Source organism: Simochromis diagramma, unplaced genomic scaffold, assembly GCF_900408965.1.
Source record: "Simochromis diagramma unplaced genomic scaffold, fSimDia1.1 OVJJ01000371.1, whole genome shotgun sequence".
Classification (NCBI taxonomy): domain Eukaryota; kingdom Metazoa; phylum Chordata; class Actinopteri; order Cichliformes; family Cichlidae; genus Simochromis; species Simochromis diagramma.
Window position 1 is genome coordinate 1,162,542 of NW_024386920.1, and position 25,135 is coordinate 1,187,676.

A 25,135-nucleotide genomic window follows, 5' to 3' on the forward strand; every position below is an offset into this window, starting at 1 on the left:
CAGTCGCTACCACGGGTTGTAAAAGAGCTCAGAGAGAAGGATGGATGGGGGGGATAGGATGGATTTCTGGGGTTGGGTTGTAACAAAAAAAGTGGAGAATGAAAGAAAGTGTACATGGGGCCAAATGCGAAAGACTAAGAAAGAAGAAGGAGGCAGCGAGGAAGTCGGGGCCAAACTTATCAGTTTAATGTCCCTACAAAGCATTTTGCCGCAGCACCTCAGCAATGATTTGTGTGCGCAGGGGAGAGTCGAGGGCTTGACAGCTGACCAAACGATTTCCCATGAGGGAATATGGGTGACAGCAAACAACATGAAACTTTTAGTAGCTTACATTATTGATAAATTCATCCCTCGCTCCAACTTGCTGTCTATTTAAATCCGCTGCAACTTTCTTCCGAGCTCCTCGCTCATGAATATGGATGCGTTCAGTACACCAACTATTATACTGAGACAACGCAGACTCAATTTTGATGTGAGAGTGGTGAAAGAAAAGGCTGACTTCACTATCTGTTTGCCTCGTTAAGATCCGTACCAAAACCAGCCCGTCTTCCAAAATGTCCCCTTGTGGATATGCACAGCATCATTTAAGCTGCAGTCAGCCTGTTACATGTGAGTTTTACATTGAAAATGCGGGGGTATAGGGTTTCTATTAAGCTCGCAGCACAAGCAGTTCCTCCACATGCACACACACAGACACACACATATATAACTCTCATCAGCCAGGAAACACCCCTGTATCTTGCCACTGCGGACTGCGAGTTGCTTAGCAACGCAGGCTTTCATTGGGAAGTATTGTGAAGTCACATCTCTATTGCCGTGGTATCTGTAGCTGAGGCGATGGGCAGAGTTGTCGCAGCTACCGAGCAGAACTTTGAGGGAGGTGTTGGAAAGTCTGAGATGTCTAACATTTTTTTTTTAGCAACATCTTCAATTACCATCTAGAAAATGAACTATGCTCCATTAATTTTTAACCTCAACTATCTGCCAAGGCTGGTTTATTGCATTTGTCATATAACTGGATTTATAGATGATCTACTTGAAATAACCATGAATGACTAGATTTACTGTTTTTGTGCATCCGGCCATAACTACCACACAGAGAAGAAAAATATTAGTCTTCTATCCAATTAAATAAAAGTAAGCAAATGTTTTTTTAGAGTCAAGGAAGAGAGAATAAAAGGAGTGGGAGAGAGATTTTACACTACTATAGCAGCTGCCTTGGTGACGCAATGGGAGGAAATATCAATATCTTCAGTACAGTCAGGGTGCAGGCAGAGAAAAGACTACACTGTACTACAGCACATCTCAGGTTGGAACAGTATTTCGTTCCACTGCTGCTTCAGATATGCTAATTTTTGCAGTATACTTTTATGATGTCCATTATTTGCTCAGTCAAAGGTTGGTTTTTTTTCACCCACACATCTAAGATTGTCAAACCAGCAGTTATCCAAAGGCAGAGTAACCTCTCGTGTGCCACTTATGTAACAGGGAATCTCTAATGCCGAGTGTAATCGCCATCCTCGGCGGCGATTACGCCACTTTGCTGTTCACGCTTGGAGTAATGCAGAGGGATTATGCTATTGAGTTCACCAGTGTGAGTAAGCACAAGGTGAGAGCAATATAGTTAAATCGTCAATCTCTTAGAATCTTCCAGGCAACTGGAAGAGGAACACATTCAGAGAAAACCACCTACTGCCACATAAAATATATGGATAGTTAGACTGAACCCTAAACTGGAGTGACAGAGTTTTTGTTGTTGTTGTTGTTTTTTACTAAAATATCCTGTTTGCTGATTTATACTCTGGACAATCTGGACATCATAAAGATACAACAGCTCTGTGTTAGAGTCACACCCGTGCAATTGAGAATTAACAAATAACCTAACAGGCACAGGCACAAAATCCAAACTCCTCCAAGAAAAGTGCCAACCACCCGAAGGTTCAGTCGGCAACGGCAGCGCCATAATGATTTTTCTAATATATGTAACGGATTTAGTGAGAGTTTACTTCACCAGTTCACCTATCAGTTGTTCTCACCAAGATATTGCTTTCCACCTTAATACACTGAGGTCAGCTTCCTAGGCCAGTGTTTCCCAACCACTGTGCCGCGGCACATAGGTGTGCTGTGAGAAATGTTCAGGTGTGCTGTCGAAGATTATCTGGTTCCACCTGATTAGTACTCTGAGCGATCTAGGTGAGTAAGAACAATTATAATCTCTTCCACTAGAGGGCAGTAGTAGCGGTTCTAATTAAATGGGTTGCCGACTGCCAGTCAAACAGAAGAAGATGAAGAAGAAATTACATAACAGTCATGCTGTGAGCAGCGTGTAATAGCAATAGAAAAATATTTGAAAAGAAAAAGTAGACAATCTGACCTGCGTCCTGGAGAAAATTCCAACCCAGATGAAGGCCCTAGCATGAGTAGTGGTCAAAATAATCAAAAAAGGTATACTGGGGACAAACCGAGCCAATTCCACTCTGCCTGGAACGCGGGGGGAAATTCTCAATATGCTTTTCGTGACATTTTTGTTTGGTGGTGTGCCGTGTGATTTTTCAAATGTGAAATATGTGCCATGGCTTCAAAAGGTTGGGAGACACTGATCTAGGCTCTCAGAGATCAAATGTCCAAGGTCTAGGGTTAGGGGTTAGGGTTCTTCATACAAAGATAAGACAAGGTTTTCAGTCCTTTCTTAGCCCACCATTACATCCATAACAAAATAATAAACTAAATTTACAGGAACGTATTATAACTTTCTATATAGGAGGCAAACTGTATAATTTAGTCAAACAATTTAACAAAAGAAGAAACTCATTCATATGACTGCAATGATTCTTTGATGGGAAAGTGACAAAAACCTCACACAGAAAACAACAATATAGTCAAATCTATTAAAGCACAGGTAAAATAGACACCACACTTTACAACTACCACATGCATGCACACACACAGACAGAAACACCTGCAGTCAGTAAGCGCCCTTCAGACTATGAACTAGCAGATGTGTGTCCATCGGGTAAGATGCAGCACCATCTCTGTCATTCTAATTGACATGATGCACTGGCTCATTCGCGAGTACGGTATGTGTGTGAGTATGAGTGAAGGCAAAAGCTTTCGCACACCAGGGGAACAGAAAGCACATATACAGAGAGTATATAAATTTGTTTGAAGGCAGAGTGACCTACAGAAAGCAGAGAGCACACACATACGCGCGCGCACGCGCGCGCACACACACACACACACACACACACACACACACACACACACACACACACACACAGAGGTGGATCCTTTCCCAGTCCTTGGGCTTAAAGAATAGCTGCAGTTCCTTGAGTCACCACTTGAGACTGGTTTCAAAAACAAGCCTTTCTTTATAGATATGTTTTCATGCCTTTCATGTTGTTTGAAAAGTAAAAATGTTTGGTCTCTGTGACTAATTTACCACTTAATACCTCATACCAGTCAGCTCCAGTCTTGAAAGCTGAAAAAATTTTCTGCAGACTGTTACAATCCGTGCAACTGTCTTATGATCAAAAATGGCTGCCAAATTTAAATCTTTCTGTATGAACAAGTATGAAAACAAAGCCAGCAACACAAAGCAAAGATGCAAACCAGCGTAATGGTAATATTACTGTAATAAAATCACTAACCGGTTAAGACAGAGGATGGGAGTTAACAAAAGGCAGGCTGGCTGCTGGGCTGGGGTCAGCATGCACTCAGCTTTAACATTACTCTGGGTTCTGGGTTCCTGGCTAGCTCTGTGTTAGCATGCAGTCTTGCCGGTTGCAGTTAGCAGCATAATGATTGGTTGTTTCTCTCCTAGATGCAGTTTGCACCTTACCATCATGCTTTATAATAAAAGTAATGTCAATATCTCCAGTCTTCAAAAGCAATAGTCTAACCACCATTTTTATCCTCCTGCACAGCAACTGAAATGATCTGACAGTAGCTCATCTGTTTGATGAGGGGTTTTTTCTAACCACCTAGCATGTAGAGAACTGATGAACCCAACTAACTATATAATTGTAACTGTATTGTAATTATTGAATGTAGTACAGTAGTGTGTTAGGTTACTGCATTGCTGAAAAATATAATGTGATTACTGTAACACATTACACCCAACACAACTACATGCAATCAGTCACCAAATGCAGTTCTAAGCAACCAAAACCACTTTTTCCTAGAAGTAGGGAGGTCCACATTCTACTTTTATTCTGGTGTTACTGAACTAATATTTATACTAAAAACTTCTTCAGTTTTGGTTTGTGAAATCATTCGTTTTTCTGTACCCATGCCTGTTTATGCAGATTTCTAAACAAGCTTGCTAGCATTAGCCAGTAACTTAGCACTCCACTGTTTCCAAACTTGGTCACTTCTGGCTCCAAATAAAACTAAAGACTGAGGCTTCGAAACATGGCTACACCAATTTTGAAAAACAGGCATAAAAACAGAGATGGAGAGCTGATGAAAGATCACATAAACAGGCAAAAAGTGATTGAGATAAATCAAAATGAACAACGAATAATTGATCTGAAGGCTAAATAAAGCTTTAATCCTCTTGAGGGAGTTTTCACATACACAAATGCAGAGCATATGCTTTCGCCACAAATAGCTGAAATTGAAAACAGCCTTTTGTAGGCTGACATCCAAACATATCCTCAGAAGTTTTAAGATGCATCTGGTATGGAAGGAAGTTTAAGTGACAGACAAGTGTGTTAAACGAGGCAAGAGGTCAGGCAGTGTTTCAGTTTCCTGGAGCTTCTCGATAATTAAGCATTAACACAATCATTCCCTTGGTCCTTCTCTCTGTCTCTATCGCTTGCACCCGGTCACTGCTATTGTATTCAAATATATTTAGAGCCCCATCTCCTTCACTTCACTGGAATTAGCACCAAATGCACGCACACACACATACACAAACACACACAAAAACATGCACACCTTAGGAAACCCATTTAAATGCCACAGCAAACAAATAGACCCTTAATTCTGAAAGGGAGAGAAAAAGGAAAACACACCTTGTAAAGCACAGATAGGTTAGCGAGAGGTCAGCTAGCAAGAAAATGAGAGAATAAAAGGCCTAAAGGACAAAAAGGAAAAATAGAAGTGAAGAGTTGAAAATATGCAAATGGAGGGAAATGACGATATGAGAAAAATGCAGCACAGTGCCAGAATCAGCATGATTAACAGGAGGTCAGCTTTATCAATGCAGCTAATCTGGCCCCGGAACAGAACACAGGCTAATAGCAGGGAAGTTAGCGGAGGCACGCTACTGTAATCTGCACAAACGCACACAAACACACACACACACGCTCCCTCTCTCTCTCTCACTCACACACACACACACTTAATAAAAATTAGCACACATGAAAGCTTTCATAGGCAGGATATCGAGGACGTTCATGTGTTGAAACGCGGTCCAAATATTTAGAGGGCTAGGAAAAGCTAATTAGCAATCAGTTCTAACAATGGGAAATTATATTTAAGCTTAAAAACTGATGTAACTCCTCAATAGAAACAGTAAAATGCTTTGAACGGAAACCAAAATTGTATAATGTTGATTAGAAGATAATTCTGTATTATCCCTGGTACCTGGGGTTGGGTTTCCAATGCCTGACCTACTTTTCTGAAAGAACAAAGTCCAGTAAGTGGACCTGAAGTGAACCACTGCTTCAGAGGATGTCACGCTGTACTTCATGCTCACCTACTACACTGCTTTCCTCAATTCCCTTTATTTAACTTGACAAAGATTGTGACTTTAATCCTGAATACATTTTTTTTCTATGACAAGCTTGAAGTCCCTCTCACACCTGTGTACCAGCAACAATGTGCACTGTCGCTCCAATTTCTCAGTCTGTGCCTTCCTCTCATGTGAACATTATTAAAGGAGCCCAGAACAGCTTGTTCTGCCTGTCTCCTGCTGTCATGTTCAAAATAAGGATTAAAGGGGTATTAGAATGGTCTGTCGCAAATCACGGACAGTAGCATCTCTTTCTGACTTTGATAACGGCGATGTCCCTGTGAGGTAGATGGAGGCTGATAAGCTGGTGAATCACAAGGAAACATTTTTCAAACTGCAGACGCCGGGGGAGAGGTAGTGGAAAGGTTTAGTACTGAAATATATTTCTAATGTTGAGGGAGATGTTAAGTTTAGTTCTTGGGTTGTAGGCACACTGCCACATGCACACACCTACAGTACAGATAGGTGCTATCTTACTCAGAGCGGAGCAGTTAAATATAGCTACTAAGCAGCTACATGGGGACCAGAGCTCATTTCAAGGTGTTTTGTTGGAAGTGCAATTGTTTTTAACCATCTTTATGCAAAACATAAGGTTCCTCCTCATACCAAGGGCCTGTTGCTTTGCCAAAACCTCAGGTTTCGACAAAGTGCCCCTTCATTTTTGCTAAGGGATACAAGGATGTTTCTATCCCTTTAGAAGCTGGAACATTTCAGAACCTTATTGTGAATGAAGGAAAAAGAGCCTTTGACTAACAACATGGGAAAATGGTAAATGGACTATTTCTTGTGTAGCTTCACTCTGCTTGAGCAATGAAAACATTTTATACATCTAAAAGAACTGGGAGGATCATAAGTTGTTGCCTGCAGCTGGCTTTGTCTACTACCACAGTCTGCTCTAAACAAAATCAGTTTAATAGCTATGAAAGCATCCTGTATCAGTATGAAATTTCCATAACATCAGATGTGATGTGACTGCATCAGCATTAACTTACTTTAAAGACACACAGCTAACATGTGCTGTATTACAACACCAGCGTAAGGTAACCCACACAACAATCACACCATTTAACTTAGTTTTGTTACTAAGGAGTGACTTAACTTCATGTGTCTGAGACTTTCCCTACCTTGACTGTAACCACTACAGGCTTCAAATCAAACCTTAACCAAAAACCAAGCCTTAAAAACCTCATATTTACTGTGGAGGCCAGCTTTTCCTCCCCATACTTCAAACGCATGGGTGTATTCTCATCGCCAAGACATTAGCAAGAGAAGTAGACCCTTTCTTGCCATCAAAAAGTATATAATAAGTAGGGCAGGCAGGGTGGTTTGACGTCTGGTGGGCACTGAGTATCCCCAGTCTCCACTTGGTTGCAGCTCGTGACCACTACTTCATGCTAATGCACGCAGATACAGTCATTACAATAGAGACCTGGGAAGCCACAGGCCCAGAACAGCAGTCTTCACAGAGCAAAGCTCTGCTTTGTCTCCCCCCCTTGACTCTACTTTCTCCTCTCCTCCGGTCTCTCCTTCTAGCCAAGCCAATCCTCTGGCACTGAGCAGCCCATTATACAAAGCAAATAAGCCATGGCTATAGGCTCCAACTGCTTCTCAGAAAGGGGAGAGCAAGGTAGGCGAGGGGAGCGAGTATGAGGGAAAGAAAGAGCCTATAAACCCCAGTGACTCTAAAAGCTTTGCCAATCTCAGAGAATGCCTTGTGGATATTAAGTGTTGGATGACTCAAAACTTTCTCTGTAGCTATATAAAAATCCCAGGTCTGTGTTGTTGTTGGCCCCTGCCAGGATCAGAAAGGGAAAGAAAAGGAGGAAGAGAACAAGCCGACTTCCATAAGGAGGCCGCGAATGCAACAACAGCAAATTTAAATCTTTGAGCTCACAAGCTCCTTTTGAATGTCTTCTCCCACTGCGGTGGTGCTATCTTTGTCATAAAGTTCAAGCGTGTGGCAAAAGCCAAGCGAGAACAAACAGTTATTGAAGAGCAACCCTAAATAACCTCTCCCCCAGACCTGCACGCCAGTACAAAGCCAGCAGCCATCAGCTGTCAGCTCCAAACCGCAACCACCAGCCAGTCCAGAACACGTGGTGTCAGCTGGAGCATCTCTCCACCTAAAAGCACACCACACTGCGAGTGCCATAAATCTGTGCTGGTATTAATACACCACCAAGGCCCTGATCTTCTCTGGCTCTCTCCTGTGCACCCTCGGGCAACGCGGCAAAGGTCACACACGCACAAATCAGGAAAAAAACAAAAAAAGTTACGTGGCATGCAAACAGTATCCATTTCTCCATGACAACAAACAAAATGTTTACACTCCCGAGAAGGCTGCTTCTAGTTATTGGCTAGGATCCGGTTTCTATGGCAATGGAGTCGGCATCTTTGTGTTTGGGCATCGTGAGCTGTGAGTGTGTGTTGATGTTATGTACAGTACAGGAATGTGTAAACATATGGCTGTGATTAGACAAACACACACATGCAGAGATGCAGCAGGAATATCATGTGTCTCAAAATTGGATGTTTGACCAATGGCATGTCTTTAAAGCGGCATCGAGTGCTTTGATTGGCTGTTTTTTTTTCCTTCTTAGTTTAACAAAACGGAAAGCTTTTTCCCTCCCGAATGGAAAGGGATTTAATAATAATTAAGTCATTCATACAAAAAAAAGAGTCTTCTTTTAATCTTTAGACATATCTCTTTAAAATGCCTCCTAACTCATGACAAAAAGAATAAAAACAAACTAAAAAAATGGCTGGAAGCAATATACGATTTTTCATTTTTTTCCAGCCAACTGAGCTACGACAACAACACCAAGCACACACCCAGCGAGACGAACACGTGCACACACACAGAGTCTGTGTGCAGCCCGCACAGAGAAGTGCAGCGGGGGGAAGCAGCCACCGGCGAGCCCCTGTAATGAGGGAACACCAGCAAGCAATAGGGGAAAAAACAGAAGTGGGTGGAAAGAAAGATGGATGGAGAAAGAGCTGGGGAAAGATTAGGAAAATGAAGGAAAATCCAAAGAATAGAAACAAACAAGAAGCAGTCTTTAGAACATTGAAAAGACGTAAGGAGTTCACCACAGCTGTTGATTTTCAATAAGTATCAATAAGGAGTTCCTTGTTCCTTTGCTAAGTCACTTTATGCAGACCATACTGAATGGAAACCGGTGGCTTAAACTGACTGCCTGTAATATCAAAACCTGTATTTTGGGGTCTCTTTTGGTAAAATCCATAAAACCTTCTTGGACTGAGTCAATAGCCTGATGTTAATTCCAGTTTTGGCATCCAACGATTATGAAAACATGGATATGGAAATAATGAAGGGATCACGTGCGGAACAAGACAAAAACAGGAAGTCAAGTCAACTGAGTAATACGAGGAAAATATTTTCAAAATAAAACAGGAAACAAACATGCAAAATACAAAGGCCGTGGAAATGTACGCCTGCCCTCAGTGCAAGGCCGCGTAGGAGTTTTACCAACATGCACCAGAAAAAGCATGCGCAAGCACCAACCAAACCCAACCATCTATGAACCGAGACCAACACGAGGGCACATTTCTGCATTTTTGTCACAGGATACTTTAAACTTATGGAAGCTCCAGTAGGAAACACACTTGCTGCTTCTGCAACACACATGCCCCAAACAACCATTTTCCAAACATCTGTATCATAAAACAATGATACACACATTAACTGAGCCCCATCTGTAACCAGGGGAATAAAAGCTGTGGGAATTATGAGGAGCAGTCAGCTCTCTGGGGTTCCCAGGGCTGCACTGTGTGAAGTGGCCGATGCCTTCCCAGGTGTACGCGGCACAAACAATGTGCCTTTGACACAGAAACAGAGACTAGCAAGAGGGGAGCGAGACAGAGAAAGGGAGATCTACAGCACAATTAGAGCATGCATTTCTTTGTTCTGACAAACACTGGGGAGCCAATACTCCCTTTTATTCATTTATTTATTTTACGGAAAAAATGGAACCAGGACATGATAGTGAATAATTACATCATGACTTATCTTTCCTCAGTGTTCAGTCTTCACTTTTAACGTGACAGGGTAATGAGTCTGCTTCATATTTGAAGGTCCCTCTGGTGGCTTTGTGAAGTTTCTGATTCAGCTGCGTTTGAATGAAACTGAATGCTCAAACACTTCCATAAGCCCATCACTACTAGATCCTTTGAAGGCATTTTGTTTCATGAGTTTTCTATCACATATCTATTTTCTGCTTAGGTGTTACTACCCAAACTGCCGGGCACCTGTTTGATTTGCATTTGTTTGATCTGTTTCTCAGTGAAACAGACACCTGCTAACGGGGACAACAATAGTTCTGACCATAGTCAGAACCGTGTAGGAAGTGGGTTTTTGTTCTCCATCTTTATGAAGCTTTAACGCTCATGGCAAATACAAGGAGAAGTTTTCATGAGCCTGGTGGTAAAGATCAAGATTGATTATAAGCAGCCTTGAAGTGATAAAGTCTCTGGACTTGTGTGAAGATCATTAGCGATTCTGCTAATAGCCACAGAGCTAAACATGGAAGTCAGTTAGATGGGATAGATGCACATTACAGATAGATTTCTGAGTGTAGCGCCTAGTGGATAAGAGGGCCCTAATAACAGAGTGAAAGAGCCAGCTGGGGAATGCTAATTAGCCACATAGGCTAACAATCAGCCCTAATGGGTGCTGAGTAAATACCAGCGGTTGGCTAATAGCCATTAATGTCCTGCAGCAGTGCGAGATAACTGTAGCATCACGCTTTTATTTGGAAGTATGTGTGTGTGTGGAAGTGTTTTTGTTCTCCTGAAGCCCAAAGAGCCTCTCAAGCATGACGAAAGGCAATATTGTGAGTGCATTTTCCTCAGTCTTTTATAGCAAGAAAATGAGCATTGCATTATTTAATTTGTCATTGGTTTCTATTTTTTACTACATTTACTAAGTCATTTTAAATTCTGTTTTTGCCAAAGTGACTGTATATTTGTTACATATTATTAACTGTCTAACTTGTTTTTAATATTTGGGTATAGAACACCAATGTAATTTTGTGTATCACTTAGCAGCATTGAGCTAAAATCTCTTTTTAAAATTTGAAAAAAAAAAAATAATGATAACTCAGGAATTCATCAGTGCACTCACAGAAATACAGAATACCTTCTTGAGCAAATGACTGAATGACTGATAATTTACCCGATGATGGCCTTTTTTCTATTTAGTTGCAAACAGATTTTTATAAACTTTAACCAAAAACATTAGCCAGGAGCTGATTCGCTTAGCTTAGCAAATTGGAAGCAGTGGAAAAGAATCAACCTGGCCCAGTCCAACGATAACAAAATGTTCCTCCCAGCTCCACCAAAGCTCAATTAATAATGCAAGGACCGACTGCCAGGAAACTATTGGAAACTGGAAGTTCCTGAAATTGGCCTAAGAAATGGTCCCACATATAATCATGGTAAAAACCATTAAAACTTTTTGCACTGAGTCACCGAAGAAGGTTAAAGAATTAAAGAAAGAAGTTTTAGATGTGCTCCAAGAGAGAGAGATTGATTAGCCACAAGTTGCATGGCTAATCAAGCTAGCTGCTATTAGACTATTAAACTAGCTTCCGCCATATTTACCATACGTATACTGTACGTATACACATACATATATGAATTTGCACTAACTCCTTAGGTAAACAAGTGTATAATACACCAGTTAAAGTCACACAATGACCCTTTTTAGCTTTAGCATGTTTAACTTGTCCATTCTTTGCTCTACAATAATTTTGTGCCTGTTGAGTTAAAAGGACGTATTTATCTGGAAATTCTTGTTCTATATTGCCCTTTTTCTACCATTTCTGTACAGCTAGTTACTCTATAGATTACCTTTAGCATCCAAATATTTTCTCCAATGGCTCTATAATATATTTGCTATTGGGAACCAGTGCAAGCCAGTGCAACGTATATTTCCTTCTGTACCCTAGAAATTGCCTTTTGAATTGCAGTATTGAAAGCTGTTTAAGTGACTCACACGACTCTTAACTGAAGTGCCGGCAGCAGCTAGGCTAACCTCTTTCAGTTGTTCCAGATTAGCATCAGTAAGACGGCTTGATTGCAGCTAATTCACTGGGATCACACAACACAAGACACTAATGGAGCTCCTAATGAGTGATCTGTCCGCAAATGAGAGCTGAAGGCCACTTTGTTAACTTTTAAAGGGCTCTTGGCTTTGAGAAATAAAAAATAGGGGGGGAAGCAAAGATGACAGGATTTGACTGAGCTGTAGGATGTTAATCTACAAAGGACGGTTCATAAAAACGAAATTTTACGAATCATTTACAGGCCACGCCGGTGTTAACGGTTAACAACATCTCTGACCTTGATTGACTGGTACTTTTTGGCATTTTCATTACCGCCGTTAATTTCTGTCAATGAAAATGACCCTTAGTCTGTTTCTTAATAGCTGTGTGTATCCTCTTACCTGAATAATTGCTTTCTTAAATGCTTTTTTCACAGACATGGCACCCCAGGGGCGCCATATTGCTATACTGTTTTGGCCTAGGGAAAGAAAGTCTGTTTATTTGCAGTGGCACACTGGAGTATATCGATCAACAGGGCCTTGCTTCTTCGCCTTTTCTAAATGTCACACGCGGTCCCTCAGGAGCCATAGGTACTTCTGCTAACATGAGATGATAAAGCTAACTCACTAGGTTTCGTACAATAACACTTGTAGGCTTCATATTCTTTCTTTGTGGCTCTCAGTGAAGAAGGAACCTAAAAAAAAACCAAAAGATAGTAATATGTGTGCGTAAGCAAAAGTGTCAAAAATCCATCAGCACTGACAAAAGAATAACTGCATGTTGCTCATAAAGTGACAAGTAAAGGAGATGAAAGCAACAACGTGGTGACCATAAGATAGACAAAAGACAAAAGCACATCCTTGCCCACACACTCACACACAAACCCTCTCCTCCTGTCAGAGTTAAGTATCTCCTGACACGTCAGCAGCACCAATCAATTCCCATTTGCATTGGAGCTAGGCTTCTCATTAAACCGCCGGTCTACTTTTTCTCCCTCTGGGACTTTACATCAGTCTATCACACACTTCATCTCTCTCGTCTTCGTCTTTCTCCTTGGTTTAGAAGTGGTAGTTTAATCCCTGAATCTTTTCATTCAGAGGCAAACACAAGGAGGACGGCATTGATCTGCAAACAAACACTCAAACAGCGAAGGCTATTTTAAGACATAAATGTGCACGCTCGTATCTGTAGCATGGTAACAGCTTTATTTTCTTCTCAAACCCAGCATCTATGATCCGGGATGCTGACATCTGCGCGCATGTGCCTATCCACCTCACTATTAATGCATTAAATTATCAGCTTGCATTCCATGTGTGATCGATAAGACTATCTCGACGTTGTGCACAGAGTTAACAGAGCTGCTGTGAAACCGAAAGGCTTTATGGAAGCTGTTGCCTGCCACCATTTATATGCACCGCTGCATCACTACAGTCGTCTTGTTGTCTTTTCCACAAAAGTAGTAAATGTGTGTGGGCAGCTACCTGGGAGCAGTGATGTGGAGGCAGCAGGTATAAAGCCGCAGGGGCCCGAGGCGTACAGCGCTCTTCCACTGCAGGGATGGAACGTGTTTAGAGACTAAGACTCTCTGTTCCATTAGCTCAATGAGCATTTCTTTCCACAGTGCCATCCGAAAAAATCCGCTCCACACAAGGTGAATCCTAATTAACAGAGGATTCCTGTAAAGCTTTGGGATTTACCATCAGGTTTGTCGGAAACTCTGAAACTATTCTGGGTATTAAGCCGAAGGGTGAGTGCTGTGATGTGATAGCAAGATGGGAGGATGGTGAAAGATAATCTTTTGTTAAGCTCTGTTGATTTTCCTTTGTTTACTTTTTAAAATTCATCTAAAACCTGAAACCGTCGAGAGTTTCTTTCATTTTCTGGAAAAACTAAGCTTAAAATGTGAGCCTCTTTGGGTGACAGGGCCACAGCTGTCCGTTCTTAACAACGAATACGTGCAGTTTACTAAAAAGATCCCAAGCCCAGGGTATTTTGTCATTATACTAGTCAGGCCAACACAAAAGGCTTTAGGAGACCACTGCAGTTCCTTTAGTGGGCACCTGAGGCTCCAACATGGAGTCAGTCTATGTTTAAATGCCCGTGCCATACCATGAAAGCAACATGCTTACATGATCTCTGTGGCTAACGCATCCATTTGATATTGTAAAGCAACAACATCAAACTCATTTTACAGTGTCGGCCATGTACAGCCCACATCTTTAGGTCATTAAATCACTCTGATATATTAATATTAATATAAGATAAAGAAGTGCAATTACATTAGTACATCTTAGTTTTTCTACATTACAAAGAAATGTTGCTGTCGTAAATTAAAGAAATGTACTAGAACGACTATTTGGCTTGTAAAAAAAAAACACTGTAAAAAAACAGTATCAATAACTTAATTACTTTGGTGCAGTATAAATGACCATGAAAAACTGTAAAACATAGGAAAATATGGTTAAAAGACCAAAATTGGGACTGGGCTAGATCTTTGATGGGCTGATTCTGGGCCCCGGGCCTTATGTTTGACACCCCTGTTGTAAAAAACAGCAGTAGTTGGTCCCTGTCTGCTCAGCTTCACCTCGGTTGGGACCATTTTTTATGAAATTATCTGATAAACTATCCAAGACATTTGTGCTGCAGGTTTTGTGAGGCGGTCTTTGGTGATCTGTGTACTGTTTCCTGATACTTTAGCACTTCACCTTCTCAGCCAAATATGGTAACTTTTAGTGCCAAAACAACAATATGGTGGCAGGCAGTGTCTATGTATGGCACTGTCCAGGATGGGTATAAAGTTATTTTGAACTTGCTAGCTTATTATTATATAGGTCCGTTTAAATTCTGCTACATTTAGATTACATCCAGTAAAGTGAGTACAAATAGAAGTGTAATGGGAAAATAAACATGGATTGTGGGAATATTATAAAAGAAGAAAAAAAAAGGTGTTTTTAATAGAAAAAAATTACATTACATATTTTGATTTTGGACTTTGACCCTAAAACAATTACTTGAAAATTATTTCCAGAGGTAATAAGTCATTATACTACATCTGTTTTAGGATAAGCCTTCAGCTGCAAAATTACTACTAACTGTAGCTGTCAAACAAATCCAGACGAGTCAAAAGTGCAATATTTCTCCCTAAAACACAGAGGGCTATGGGAGCAGTAGTAGAAGATGAGAATACTCAAGTGAAGTACCTCAAAATTGTATATGAGCAAAGTACGTGAGTGCTTATTTTCTACCACTGCAGACAGTACAACCTTCACATTTCCACTTGCAGCTTCTTCTCAGATGGGCTCTGAGACATTTTCCAGCATTAAATGCCTAAAAAGGTTGAAGTGCGATGATACTAGGAGGCATGTTTTCTTATTTCCAGTACTGTCAATTACATCTGGTGAAACCAGGGCCATTAGTGTTTATGAAGGTTGAGGAGTTCATAAATAATAATGTTTGACTTCCGAGACTTTAATTTCCATTTTGACTTATGTAATTGTAAATATCATGTTATTAAGAAATGTTTTCAGGATCACCATATTTCGGAAAGCTGTTTGGTGAGCATACATAAAGCATACAGGTGAACTGTACTCACTAAAGACTAACTGATCTGGGTTCAGTATATTACTTAAGCATTGACAGCAGACTGGAGCAGCCTGGGATTCGCTCCGATGTCCTTCTGATTGGTCGACAACCCATTCTACCTCCTGAGCCACACCCACCCCAGATAGAAGGTCAAAGGTGGACAATTTTCATAGAAAACAAAGCCATTTTTTATCTAAGCTTTCCTTTTAGTGTTTTTTATTTTGGCCCTTTAGCATGGGAGTCTATAGGACTTGCTTTTGAGTCTCATCAAGCTATTCTAGGAATTGCAGTCTTTCCCCTTTATCTTAAACTTTTAGCCTTTGGGTTTGCTGCTTTGTGTGTACCATTGTACAGAAATTCTTTATGCATTCTTTACACAGAGTCAAAATGTCAGCGTCCACGCTTCCATTATACGCGCCACAGTTATCTTTCTGTTAACTACACTTATCTATACATCAGAGTTATTGGAGAGAAGACCACATACCCTTGAGCATATCTGTACCCCTAAACCTACCCGGGTCACACAAATGCAAAGTGATGGATTGTTATAACAGAGATTAGATTAATATCTAATCTACTGCACCACCATTCCTTTGGTAGTAGAAAAATTGGAGTTTAGAAAAGTCAAAATGAAACTCGGTGACATTTCCACAGGTGCACAAAGTAAAGAAAAGCTGCCAGCATCACTTCCCAAAGAGGCAGACGCAAAAGCAATAATGCTCTGAATAAATACAATTTCATCGCTCTCACAGATCATGAGTTCTTGTATCCAGAGACGGACAACGAAGGCTGAAGTCCCTCCGCCCCTTTGTCTGACTGTCACTTTCTATCTGCGTCTCCATCCATCCCTCTCCCTCCTTTTCAACGCCTGTCTCTTTCTGTCCATCCCTCTCTGCATCATCCTCCCTGCGCAACTTCTCCCGGCTATCGCGGGACAGGTCGCTGCGTATTTCCACGTATCCTTCATCCCTGTGCCCCACCTCCGACTACCTCCTCTGCCTATAACTCCCAGACCATTGATCACAGAATGAAATGTGCCACGGTCGGTCAAAGCTCCTAAATGAGGTGACTCAGTTCACGCGTAGAGCTAGTGAGACCCGAGAGGCTTCGCCGTTATTCATCATGCTCATGGTTTTGGTTTATTTGTGGAAAAATCTGTGCTTACACGCTGAAAGAAAAGACAATCAAACATCATGATTATCATTGCGGATTGTGCGGAAGTAATCAGAAACAGCTCTCCCTATTTCCCCGAGAGCTGTAGTACGTCTGTTGTGAGGCCAACAGACAGAACCAAAGAGCAAACACGTCCATAAAGACGGTCGCACATGCACAGATTGATCCACTTTATCTCTTCTTCTTACGCCTTGTGGGATGCTAAGATCCATCATATAGCATACAGCTGTTGTGCGTGTGTGTATCTGTTTGTGTATTTGTGTGAGAGTAAGTGTTTAATCATCCCTAAAGTACCGCAGCGCTGAAAGCATCTCCAGACACCATCTTGGTTTAAATTGCAAGTCTGGAGGAGATGCCAGATAGTTTCTACAGCCAGTCACGTCCTCGATAAATCTGAAGTGTCGCAAGATTGACAAGTTTAAGAATACAGGTTGGAACTACTTTGAGCTAACGGACATTCATCTCTGCACGGCAACATGCTCACAATGATGATCCTAAGATGCTGATGTTTAGCAGGTTTCTTAAGTTCACAACTGGCTATGATGTGATCCTGAGGCTGACAGGCGTGTACTTAGTACTGGAAGTATTTGATCATAAAGAGTTATCTGAAGTTATCTGAATGTCTGCTAAGACACCTCAAGGTTTGGTTGACGCAAACAGGAACCGTAATAGGATCAGTCGGGTAGCTCATGCGATACTTCCATATTATAAATAACACATTTCATGCTTTTATATCACTGTGGTTACAGACTTTTCACCATTTCCATGAGCTTGTATTTTGAGCTTACTTAATTTTACAATAAAACAGAATAAACAAAGCTTTTCAAGTAATTCTTCCTACTATATGTAAATATATACTGTATATATTTACATACTTTGATTCTTTTTATCAGCTATTTAAGATAAGTGATGCCAAGCTGGCCATGTTTGCACAGAAAACGGTAACTTTGCGTACATTTAAAAATAGTCGTATTGCACAAAAGTCTAAGAAAATGGAAAACAGACTTAAATTGGAATATAGTATGTATATGTGACAAGTACAACCTGGAAACACCAAGGAAACAAGACACAGCTGAAATTAGAATGTAAGACGAAAACAGACTCTAACAAAAAGCTTGAAAACTCAACTTTTGGTATGGCTACCTTTATTCTTCCACTCTCTTAGGCAAGTTGTCTTGCAGTTTCTTTAATTAGTATTCAGGAAAAGTTCTCTAGGCTCTTTGAAAGACATTCAAAGGACACTGAAAGACCTTCAGAAAGCTGAGAGCTGTTGCTCAAGACCAGTTTGAAAGATATAATGCAGTCAGTCTAAGTGGACTTCTGCACAAATTTTGAAACACACTATGGAACTATGGTCATGATAATCTTTAGGCCATAGGTTTTATGATCTAAATTCAATATATTTACTGTTTTTTTATGATCCTAATCCGAATATCAGTAAAAACCTTCCTGATAATTTTGCAAACTCTGTACAAAACTGTTAGTATGATTGGGAAATTCTGGTCATCCTATATTTCAAACATGCTCACTGGTCAATGGATATGAATGACAGGTTTGAGTGCCGTTTCAGTCAGAGCCACCCATCATCATCATCATCATCATCATCATCATCATATATCATCAGCTCGTCTGACTGGTAACCAGACTTCATAAACCGGTAGATGACGTCACAGCGTCCACCTTTTATTCTGTTTATGATCAGAACCTTATAAAACTGAAAAAAATGAAAAAAATGAAAGCTATATGTAGCCGATATTAAAAAAAAAAAGAAGCAAAACAAAGGTTTGTTAAGTTTTAGAAATAGGGTTTCTTTTCACACTCAAACTTCAAAAGGATCAAACAGCATAAAAGGATGAAATAAAAAGTCTTTGAAAAACTTAAAAGAAAGCCATAACAAGACATCACTTTGCATGAAATTACCATTCAAAGCTGTCAGCGCAGGATAAAAGACGGATGATGTGTTTTAGGTGATGAACGTCAGAACTGATTGTCAGCCAGCGCAGCTCCAGTGTGTTTGTGAGATTTCAGAGGCAGGGGCTGTTGTGCTTTTTGGGATAGCTTTGGGAAGAAAGAGGGAATACCTCTCTTTCTCATCCCGTGTTTTTGTTATCCGAGCCTTTTTTGTTGCACCCCTTTGGTTCTCACATAAATAAAACTGCAAGCTCTGCAACTCCTTTTCCAAAAAGGTAAAGATTTTCATTACGTGCACAAGCAGAAACTGTGTATCAGCAAAGAGGTATTTGCAAAAACACATACAGTAGACTTTAGCAAAGACAAACACACACACACACACACAGACACACACACACACACACACACACACTGCCCAACTGCATCTGGTTTGCGTTACCACATTGACGGTGGGGAAGTGCATTGGCGCCCTGTTCCCATTGGTCCTTCGCTGCCGGCAGTGGTTTTAATTGGCCATCTTAGTGCCAGACCCTCAAGCTCATGACACACGCACACACACACACCAACACATACACACCCCTAGCTAGGGGCTGCAAGGGGAAACTTTCTAGAAAAAAAAAAGAGCAAGAATAGTGGCCAAAGTTTCAAAGTTGAGCTAATTGGGAGCCATTTTCTCCTCCCTCTCTTGCTCGTGTAGACACAGGCGTTAGACTAAATATTCTGCACAATTAGCAGAATTATTAATGCCCCATGCGCATGAGCGTGCAAGAGAGAGCACATGAGCGAGAGAGAAAAGGTTTGTAGTGAGAAAGAGACGCAGCGGGTACGAGCTGAAAAGTTAAAGTATGTCAGGGTTACCCCCTATTAGATGCACCTACACACACACACAAACACAAGCACACGCAGACACGCTCATTTGGGGTCTCCCTGAGTCAGAGCCAGGCACAGTTTTTGCCTCTGGTCTGTGATGGAATACACACAGCTGGAGACCACATGGCCACTGGTGAAACACCAAACCAGCAATGCGAGCACCAGAAATTTAGGTGAGAGATTTCATTTCAGCAACATGCTCCTTTTAATGCATTTAATTTCACTCTACTCATAAAAAAATATTTGCAAACTTCAGTTTCAGCAGTACATCACTGCTGCGGGTTTTTTCTGTGTGTGAGTTTTGTTTGTTTTTCCAGGCTTGTTATCATGCAAAACTATGAATCATTGCTCTATGAATCAGCACAGAAATTCATCAGAAAAGCCTCGTGCATGCTGAATCATGGCATGCGTAGCCATAATCTACAAGCTCCCAGTGAAACTTTTCTTCACTGCAATAGCACCTTCTTGCACAGCTGCAGCTAGCCTCAGCGGGGCTATATTTCCCTGGGAACAATACGTGTGACAATCAATCAATATCTGGGATCTGATAATGCTCCGTTACCACCCTGCATCCCTCAGACTGGGATATATGGAGTGTGAAATGGCATCCCTCTCTCTCTGTGCTGCGTGTGTGCTTACTGATTGTTTAACTGCAGAAACCAGAGGAAGACACAACAAAGATAATGAAAGGATGAGAATATGAGAAAACTCTATCTTGCTTGGCACGCTGAAGAATATTACTCCATTTGTGCTGAACAATACCGATACCAGCCGTGTGTCTCTTTCTACATGCAGTCGACCACTACCAGCAACAGAATTTAATGAGAAAATTATTATAAGTACAGTACATGAAGTATTTTTAATATATCAAATACTGCTCACCTGTTGGCACAGACTGTGGGTCGGAAAACAGACTGCTCATCCAAATCTAAAATGCTTTTATTTTCACACGAATTATAAATATTCAGCTACAGGTGCTAAAATTAACATATAAAGGCCTGGAAATTTAAGAAAAGGCAAGCTAGGGTCTGTCCAAAGGAAAATACATCAAATACCTTCATTAGATATTTTTTCTGTCCCAATAAAAAACTGTGTATTCTACAAAAGTTTCATAGGGGTCAAACAAACAGAGCTTAGAGAAATCACAAAAAGGTGAGAGGTATATCTCAAACCTCAGTTAGCATGTTACATTTTATGGTTCATGACAGTACAAACAGAAATACTTTGATGTCACAGGACATGTGCATCTCAGTCACTGAGTCCAGACCTCAACAACCAATGCTGTTTTGGACCATTATAAAGAAGAGTGGGGCGAAATTCCTTAAAGACTGATATCATCCAAAAATGATGTTTCAAGTTATTGCAGCTAAAAGTGGTTCTACAAGCTACAAAATCATGGGTGTACTTAATTTTTCACAGGACTGCAAAGATTCCTGTCAAAACTCTTTGTCATATTTATGTGAATATGTGTGAATATATACATATAGAGCTTCCAAATTAGGCAAATGTTTCCTTATTAGTCTGAAGCTTCAGCTGAGATCTCGTATCAAGCAGTTTATTGGTGGTGTGGAGAGTGCAAGACTCACAAACAAACCAGGTGAATGTAAAACTGACCTTTCTGTTCAGGTATGAAAGCACAAGAAGAAAATGCACAAAAGGACGAGAATCCAAGAAAGTGCAAAACATTAACTAAGAGACACAAGGGGACACAGACTGAAGGGAGACCAAGTACAACCTGGAAACACCAGGGTAACAAGACACAGCTGAAATTAAACAAGGTAATGACAAAACAAAAAAAATAAAAGACACAGTGACTAAACGGAAATCAAACTTTAAGGAATAATTATACTCTAACACCAGTAGAAACTGGAATGAAGAAGCTTTAAAGACATTCAAAGTCCTAAACTCAAACCCTGAGTCAAAACCATGGACTGTGACAGAAAGTCAGACATTTAAGTGTATTTGCTCCTGGTGGATGAGTCATGATATGAAAAAACATGTTAAAATTGGTCGACTTTGATGGACACATTTACCCAGATTATTATGGATCACTACTGTTTGTCTAAGAAATGCCATAAAATAGCTAAAAACCAGTGAAAGATCAAAAGCAAAGGAAAACATCCACAGTTAAGCAGGTGGAACCAGTAAATTTCTTAAATAAATGAAGCCATTAACTGACTAAATATACTAACTAATTAACCTACAAAGAATTAGAGTTTTGGTCTATATGCACAACATCATTTTTAGAGGCAAGAGACAGCAAAGTAATCTAATACAAAACTGGTATTTTAATAACCTGAGCACCTTCCATTTTTATATAATTACAAGACATGCTGGCGAACCTGCACTGAGTTATAAGAAAGGAGTGAAACAGCAAAAATCAATTATTTTTATTATTTTTTCATCAAGATATTGACAAACTCACACAGCCTCCAGTTCCATCTATTTTATGAGAAAAGAATTTGGTTCAACCCAGCACAACCAGCTTTGGATCCAAGTTGCGACAGGTGCTGCTCTTCACAAAGGAGCAGGCTACAAAAAGCTTTCAGAGCTACCTTTGAAGCCTACAAGTAAATGCAGGTAGTTTTTACAGCACAAGGCAAGATTTTCATTGGGGCATTCCTCTAAAAGATCACAGAGAGCAAAGTATAAAGGTTTTCCTTGGACTGGAGAGCGCAAAAGAGAAGAATGAGCAAGGCAGAAGAAAGACAGGAATTGTAAAGTGGAGTGGAGAAAGTGGCAAGGGGAAGAAAAGTCCCAAAAATGAGAGAACGAGCAGGGTAGAGACAAGAGACTGAGAGGGAGCGAGAGCTCTTTGAAGTGTCGAGCTGCTGGCTTGGCTACTGGTGGCACTTCTAATGAAGGCTGGGCTGCTGCTGATGTGTGCGTGCGCAGTGTGTGTGTGTGTGTGTTTGCGACGCGCACCGGGTAGACTGAAAGGTCTGTGCGGCGATTGACTCGCCATAAAAGTTCAACAGCCACAGGGCTTTGGAGGGAGGCCATGCTACACCACAACACGCTGGCCCCAAAACCTGCCTCACGCCGGCTCCAAACACCCACCCACACACCCACACACACACACACAACATCAACACAGGCCCACAAAGCATGCAATGCTGAGATCATCTATAAAGCCACAAATATGGGCAATCAAACATCAGGAGTAAAACACATTGATACTGACATGCACACAGACCCACACACACACGTTTTCAAGCTGCAGCCGCAAACTTGGCGAGCTCGGGCAATCTCGTCATACGGTCAGAGCCATAACGCTAATGCAAAAAAGATGGAAAGTATGACAATCATACATCCCAACGGGTAGGATGCAAAACAGAGTGAATAAAAAGTAGCACATAAAGCATTAATAGAAGAGCAGTTTGAGTTAAAAACAAACCAAACCAGCGCCGGAGCCAAGCTGCGAAACTGGGAGTAAAAGGGGATCTGGACCGCTGCTAATTAGTCCATCATTTACCGGACACTCCAATGTGCCGTCGCCTCTGTCTTCAGCCATCACACCACTATATTTATTCACACATGCACACGGAAAGGCACATTAATGATGCTCTATGTTCTCTAGTTCAAAGGTCACGCTGCGATACAGACACAGCTGCACATTTTAAGGATTGAGCCTACTGCCCCAGCTCAGCACAAAGTGCAGCATTATTAAGAGCCAACCATAACAACGACGAGCTTAGTTGGAATATCGTACTAGACACGCAAGAATGACTAAGGAAACACCGTGATCATAATGAAACCCTGATTAACCAGGAGGGAACATTGTTGGCACTTCACAGGCTAAAAGTAAAATGATATCTGAGTCTTGTACCACCAAATATAATACTGGGGCGTTCTGGGTGGTGGGGTTCTGGGTTTGGACCCAGGCAAGGCTCTTCTGTTTGGAGTTTTAATGTTCACCCTTCTGTAGTTTCTCCCAAGTACAGCCTGGCAAATGAGAATTGTAATCTCAGGGGTTTTACGAATATAGCCTTTGAAAGCTCCATTGGATCATTTTAGTCGTCACCATCTTTGTTTTTGAAACCAGAGTTTATGATCATAGACTGAAACTAAGGGGCACTGCAAGTTCATACAATAGTGACTCGCCAATCGCAGTGCAGGCCTCCCTTAATGAATAATCAGCTTTATTGTGCTCTATTACCGAGGTCGTAGAACAAGGGATTGAAACTGTGCTATTCCCCCCACCACTGCTCTTCTCCTCTAAAAACGATGGTTTAGGTCAGCGGTCCCCAACCCCCGGGCCTCGGACCGGTACCGGTCCGTGAGTCGTTTGGTACCGGTCCGTGAGAGTTGAGGCTCAGGTGTGAAATGTGTGGTTTTTAGGGTTTTTATCGGTTTTCAGCGTTATTTTGTTATCGTTTTTATCGTTAACTTGGTTTTCCTGGGTCTTTTCATGTGTGTTATGAATAACTCTTCTATTTTTCGGTACCGGTACTAGTTTTATTTTGTTGTATTTATCCGCGACACCTTAAAGGCCGGTCCGTGAAAATATTGTCGGGCATAAACCGGTCCGTGGCGCAAAAAAGGTTGGGGACCGCTGGTTTAGGTCATGGAAGCAGCCAGGTAAGCTGAATTACTCCTGAAAAGTTAGAAATTTCGCACATGTACAAACTGGATATGTATCGACACCGTGTGCCATTTATTTCTGAGTATAGCAGCCCCTCAGTGGCTTTTATATATTGGCTGAACAACAATAGTTTTCCTACAGCAGATACAAATGCCTTATATCACATATAAGGCATTTAAAAAAAAAAAAGTGGGGATATTGCACAGGAATGAGCAGCAGTACAAACTGAACAGTACAAAAGGGTTTTTTTTGTTTTTTTTTGTTGTTGTTGTTTTTTTTGTTTTTTTTACTACATCTTATTAATATTTTGCTCTTTACTATTTTTCTGTTTATTTTTGTTATTATTATTATTTTTTCTTCTACTGTACCATTCTGCTGAGTGACTGTCTTCTGCTTGTCAAATACATTTCATTGCGATGTTGACCCTGTGCTAACTTGCATATGACAAATAAAACTGAAAACTGAAACTGATATAAGAGGTCACAGAGTTAGTAGAATCAGCAGAATTCAATTCAGTTTTACATAACATCAAATTGCAACAACAGTCACCTTAAGGTGCTTTATATTTCAAAATAAAGGCCCTACAATAAAACCCAACAATCAGACAACCTCCTGTTTAGACAACCATTTAGTGACAGTGGGAAGGAAAAACTCCCTTTTAACAGGAAGTGGAAGACGGCTCAGGGAGACAGAGCAAAAGACAAGAGCCAGAGATCCATAATAGCTTTTTATTAAATGCAGAGTTATTTATAAACACAGAGTGAAAAGAGGTGAGTGAAGAAGAAATTATCAGTGCATCATGGGAAGCTCCCAACAGCCTAGGCCTACTGTAGTGTTTAGGGTTAACTGATCCAGACTAATTTTAAGACTAATCTTAAGACTAACCTTAAAAGTAGACCAGGTGTCTGTCTCCCGAATCCAAACTGGGAGCTGATGGCTCTTCCTCCCATTCTACTCTTAAATATCTAGGGAACCACAAGAAAGCCAGCAGACTGATCGAAGTGCTCCATTGGGATGATTCGGTACCATGAGTTCTTTAAGTTAAGATTGGGTCTGATTATTAGTCTTTTATATGTCCATAGAGATTTAAATAGAAGCTACTGCTGCTACTTTTAATATTACAACAGCTATCATCAGAGTATCCAGTTAGAGAATATAAAACTGATGTTTGTCATTCTGGTCGATCTGGAGAATCTAAAAAACAGAAGACGT

At 40.9% G+C, this 25,135-nt stretch overlaps 1 protein-coding gene and 1 long non-coding RNA gene across 15 annotated transcripts in view; both read right to left on the reverse strand.

The window, feature by feature from the left end:
- cacna1g (calcium channel, voltage-dependent, T type, alpha 1G subunit) overlaps positions 1–25,135 on the reverse strand; it is a 309,568-nt gene that overhangs the window by 216,637 nt on the left and 67,796 nt on the right. The window lies entirely within an intron of this gene.
- Positions 1,978–23,673, reverse strand: LOC120736512. Its single transcript, XR_005696522.1, has 2 exons — positions 17,498–23,673; positions 1,978–17,162 (listed from the first exon to the last, which is right to left on the reverse strand). It is a non-coding gene; the product is annotated as an uncharacterized LOC120736512 (long non-coding RNA).